This window comes from Chiloscyllium punctatum, chromosome 45 (genome assembly GCF_047496795.1).
Source record: "Chiloscyllium punctatum isolate Juve2018m chromosome 45, sChiPun1.3, whole genome shotgun sequence".
Taxonomy (NCBI): Eukaryota; Metazoa; Chordata; class Chondrichthyes; order Orectolobiformes; family Hemiscylliidae; genus Chiloscyllium; species Chiloscyllium punctatum.
The window spans coordinates 48,649,547-48,655,546 of NC_092783.1; positions in this window are offsets into that span (position 1 = coordinate 48,649,547).

The following is a 6,000-nucleotide window of genomic DNA, read 5'->3' on the forward strand; positions in this document are numbered from 1 at the left end:
GATTTGTCCAGTTTTTTGTGTACAGGACATAGTTGGGTAATTTCCCAAATTGTCGAGTAGATGCCAGTGTTGTCGTTGTACTGGAAGAATTGTGGAAGTGGCATTTCTGGAGCACAATCTTCAGTTCTATTACTGGAATATTGTCAGGGTCCATAGCCTTTGCAGTAGCTAGTACTCCAACCTTTTGTTGATATCACATGAAGTGAATTGAATTGATTAAGGACTGATATTTGCGGTGATGGAGACCACTGAAGGAGGCCAAGATGGATCATCCTCTTGGCATTTCTGGCTGAAGATTGTTGTGAATGTGTCAGCCTCATCTTCTACACTGATGTCCTGAGCTCCCATAGCATTGAGAGTAGGGATATTTGTGGAGTCTCCTCCTCTAAGAGTCAGTTATTTAATTGTCCACCACCATTCAAGACAGGATGGGGCAAGATTGCAGAGATGATCAGCTGCCTGACCTCACTACAATCTCTACAAGACCATCTCCATGTTCTGGCTTTCCCCCTCCCCCAACACTATCCTGAACACTCCTCCTCCATAAGCACGTGAGTTGTTTATGTTGTACCTCACCATTCTGTATCACTTCACAAGGTCATTAAGGAATGTAGAAGCAAATCCTCACATTTCCATCTATGGAATTTGCTATTATCTGAAATTGCATTGTTGCATTATGTGATTTCAATGTAAAGTTGTTTCGTGCTACTAAGATAATGTTGAGGGATGGAAAGCTCTGTCAGTCAATCCCACTATTGAACAACTCTTTGTATCTTGTCATTCTCTCAGCAGATGCTTGATTGAAATTAGTAACAGTTGTATTCAACTTCTTTCTGTTGCTGTGCCTCTTAACAGAGAGATTATGGAATATAAATAAATCACACTGACAGAACATATTGCTCACAATGCCAATCACAGAGCAGGCTCACAAATGTGGTTAGCACCTAATAATGGCAGAAAATTTAGAATTTTATAACAAATGGACACCATGTCCACCAATTATATAGAAGGCAAAATGGTGAAGGTGAAAGATTTCATTTAAGCATGTTCAGTTAAATAAACTTCATGGGACAATTCCATGAAACCAAGCACAAAGTTAGAATTCCCAAATTGGAAAAAACACTGTGTCATGTGTTTAAAGGCGTTGTCAATGCTTCATCCAACACCTTCATGTCATGATGTTTAAAATTCTTGCCAATGAGCGTTATTTTTAAATGTTATATGTGAGAAGTTCTACAGTCTTCCTGCAATTTGACTTGCGTTGTGATACAGATGTGCTAAGACAGGCATTTACGCACATTTATGTCCAATTCATGCTGTCACTATTTACTCGAGCGAGAATGCGATTGACTCATAGAGCTCATAAGCCAAGTGTTAATTTAAACATTGTGCAAGTTCTTTCTTTTAAAACTTTAAATGGCATAACATGCAATGAATATCTTAAATGCAATACACTTAAAAGACTCAAATCAGTTTGTAATAATATTGATAAGTATTAAAACACCCAAAATGAAAGAAAAATGTATTATGGGTCTACAATACAACAAGCCATTTTGTGGCCCCTATCAAAGATAACCTTGACAGGCTGAAGTTTAAGTTCGCTGTCAATGTTAGATATCATTTTAATTAAAGGCTAATAAGCTGTGTACAGTGATTGAATGAACACATTCAAAATCCATGTTGGCACCTATACACAAACTATGTTTGTGATATCACAGGTACATGCATATTTCAAGTGTGTGTTGAATATACAAAAAAAAAGTCACTTAGTTCTATATGAAGTTGTGTTAAAAATTTGCCAAATTGAATTATCAACATCTCTCAGTTTAACAAATGTTGATAACTTGGGGTGATCAATTGCTGGCCTTTTCTCTGATTTACAATGCTTAAATTACTTAAAAAGTTACCTTGGCGCCTTCAAAAATTTCTAGTATATTGTTTTGAAATGCTTTTCTTGTTCAGACTGATGTGTTCTGAACGCATTTGGAAGTATTCTGTAAGATCATAAAAATTCCTGAGGGATATAGTAGAATTCCTTAGGACAAGAGAAGAACCATCTAGGCTGTTATAATGTCTGCTGTTATGATCTCTATTTAATTACCCTACATTATTTCTTTTGTTTTTACAGCTGTCTCTTCTTCAATTACTTTCTTCAAGTTAGAAAGCAGCTGGACTGGTCTGGGAGTATGAGGCAGCCTCAAAGAGAAACACTGGTTCATGATACTTCTTTTGTATAAGCAAAGATAATGTGGAATATATATTTATCTCCAAATGGGATTTCCCCTTTCTCTTCAAGCCTGACTGCAGAAGATCAATCAATGACAGTGTTCAAACTTGAATCCAAAAAGTTACAATCCTTCTATTTATTTTTCTATATTTGTTTTGGGATGTGTACAACACCAGCAAAGCCAGAACTTATTGTCCATCCCTAGTTGCCCTTGACAATACTGACAATGACGGGAGCCCAATCGTAAAGTCTTGTGGAATTGTGTTAAAAAGAATTACTTCAGCTGAAGAGGAACCTTTTTTTAAATCAATCTTGTCATCAAGAAATTATGGATACCCTCTGTATTAGTGAAAACTCAAATAGGCTCAGTATGGGTAGCACTATTTCTGAGAGGTTAGCACTGCTGCCTCATGACACCAGGGACCCAGGTTCGATTTTTCCCTCCATTGACTGTCTGTGTGGAGTTTGCACATTCTCCCTGTGTCTTGGTGGGTTTCCTCTGGGTGCTCTGGTTTCCTCCTACAGTCTGAAGATGTGCAAGGTAAGTGGATAAACCATGCTAAATTGCCTTTAAGTTTCTAGGGAATGTGCAGACTAGGTGGATTAGTTATAGTACATTTGGGTTACAGGGATAGTGTAGTGGACTGGGTCTGGGTGGGATGTTCTTCAGAGGGTTATTGCAGACTTGATAGGCCAAATGGGCTTTTTCCATGCTGTAGGAATTCCATGATTCAATCAGCAAATGGGTGGTGATTAGGGATGAATAATAAATACTAGCCTAACCAATGGTGCCAATATCCTGTGAAAAACTTGGAAAACAATGAGTGGTGGATGGTTTATTCAGTAGAAGGATTGCATTTTCACTTCAAGTGAAACTTCCCATTAAAATTCAACAACTTGCGTGGCATGATTTCACTTTTCCTAATATTCATTTGATTCAGTCACCAACTGTAATGAAGAATCCCAGTGTTCAGTAGCAGTGATAAAATTAACTAGCTCAACAACCAAGTACATTGAAGAAATCTCACATACAGCAAAACAAAATGCATAGATTATTCTTCACTCTTAATTACTCCATTGCAGCTAGAGACAGTGATGTTGTGGAAATGTAATTAGATTAGCCTCAAGCTAATGTTCTGGGCATGAGTTCAAATCCTACCGTTGTAGCTGATGGAATTTGTACTCAACAACAATCAAGAGTTTCAAGAGCTTGCCTAATCGTGACTGTAAGCCAACCTTGATTTTTTAATTAAAATCCCATCGGCTTCAATAATGTTCTTCAGAGAAGGAAATCTGCCGTGCCTACAGCAATACGGTTTGACTCTTAACTGCCCTCAGGTTAATTAGGAATAGACAAGAAATGCTGGCCTAATGAGCGACTTCCAAATCTAATAAACAAATTAATTAAAAGAGAACAAAGTGGATAGATGAACTTTAGATACAATACATCCATGATATAATCGAATCTTAGAACCATTTTGAAGGGCTTAATGGCCAACTCCTGGTTCTTTGCTTCTAAATTATGTCACATTTCTCTCAATATTGTGTAAATGACTTGTAAATTGTGACTAGCTTTTTAAAATTTTGATTAAATATGGCTAATTAAACTTTGTTAAATGCATTCATCTAACCAAGGTAGTTTGCACAATCTCACTAATTCTACATAGCTATTTCATTGCATTTTTTGCATTTGATTTAATCTGTTGTATCATTTTTGTCATAGATTAGCAAAATGTGTGATGCAAGATCAACTGTGGCTATATAAGCAACTCTTATTTCTGTTCCAAGGACCTTCTAGAACACAGGCTGGATGGTTTGGCAATCATTCCAATCTTTTATTTTATTGCTCAATTAGGCCAACAAACAGTATAATAGGCAGATCAACACCACAGGACTGCATCTTCAAACAGGAAAGTCCACAGGGCTCAATCTGAAAATAGCCTTTGGAGACGTCACTGGAAAGTATATTCCCGAAACTGCTTATGTGCGTCATCCGCCTTAACTGTTTTCCTTGTTTTCGGTTCGAAGGTTTATTAATGCTAATTTTTAGTCACAAGAGTAGTTCATTTGCATCCTTACGAAGAAACATCGAAGGTTATAATCTAAGCATATAGCTTCCAATAAAATGGCAACATCCAAGACATGGTTTCTTTATGGCAGAAACTGAAGCAGAAACTTATCAGATAATGGAAAACATCTGTTCAAAAGAAAAAAGATGATTTATCTAGGGAGTTGATCAAATTTTCCTTATCACTGGCCTGTGCCTGTGGTGCACAAGCTCAAACAAGTAATCTCGAGCATTCTTTGATCTCGAAACTTCTTAAGGAGGAAGAAATGCTGATCACAGTTTCATTCCAAATGTGCCCAGCCTCTTTCTTTGATGGTATCCTTCTCACCTTTTTGAGTTTCAATCCATTGCATATTTCTCCCCTCACCAGATGGCATACTGGAAAATAACTTGCTATTTGTAGATGTATGGTATGAAGTTCTAGTTTTCCAGCTTTCCTTGATCTCTGTAGGAAAGCACTTAGCTTTTCCTCAATGAGCTGATTTTTTTTTCCACGGAGGCAGGAATCAGGAGTTGGAATCGTTTTTGAGTCAGAAAATTTGCCTCTAGTGGGAAGCTGATTTAAATCACAATTTCCATGTGAGCAAGTCCTAAGTGGTATTGAGATGCATTTCCTTTTTGCAGGCAGTGGGAGTGGGAACAGATGGGTATCAAATGGAATGTGGGCTTTCTGTATCCTCCCATGATTGAAGCTGCTGATTGTTCTCTGATGATGATGCCAAAGTGTTCCACAGCTCTGAAGAGAAGTCATATTTCATAGCAGAACTGAAGGATTGACACCTGACTGAAGCTATGTCTCACTTCAGAGAGTGGCAGGAGAGGATTACCTGCTCATGGAGCATGGGCACCTTGGTGCCATCTTCCACCATCTTCGCCCTACTCCTGTCTCATTCCTGATCCATCCTCTTCCAGCACTTCTCTGTCCTCAAGGACTGCACCTCTTTACACAGCAGACCATTGATCCTGACAAGAGACCATTGGATGGCACTGTCTGATGAGTCTGGGTGCAGAATCACTTTCAGAAGCCCAATCATTGTTCACTGGTTCTCCATCTGAGTAGATGACATTGATTGTATAACAACTTTCTGAGGTTCCCTTAAAGTAATCATCTTTTCTAGAGAAATCTTCTGTCCCTAGGATCCCATCCATGCAGGTTGTAGGGTTAAACAGTTAAACCGTAAGGGAGTAAAAGTCTGTTCATTTGACGGATAGTCACCCAGGATCTTGGTGGGCTCATGGGTGCAATCAATGGTACACTTAAGGGAATCAGCAATGATTAAAACATCCACTCTCCTCAGTTCCTGTGAGTTGCTCTGTTGAAACCCTCTTCTGAAGTCAGGGGTGATGTCCTGGTCCAGCTATGAAGGGTCCTCCAATCTGTACCCACCTGCCTTAGAGTCACAGAGTCATACAACTTCACAGCACGGGAAACTTGTCCATGCCGACCAAATATCCTACATTAATCTAGTCCCATTTGCCAGCACTTGGCCTATATCCCTTCAAACCCTTTCTATTCATATATCCATCCAAGTGCCTTTTAAATGTTGTAATTATACCAGCTGCCACCACTTCTTCTGGCACTCATTCCATACATGCACCACCCTCTGCATGAAAAAGTTGCCCCTTAGGTCCCTTTTAAATCTTTCCCCTCCCATTTGAAGCCTATACCCTCTAGTTCTGGACTCGCCTATCCTGGGGAAGAGAT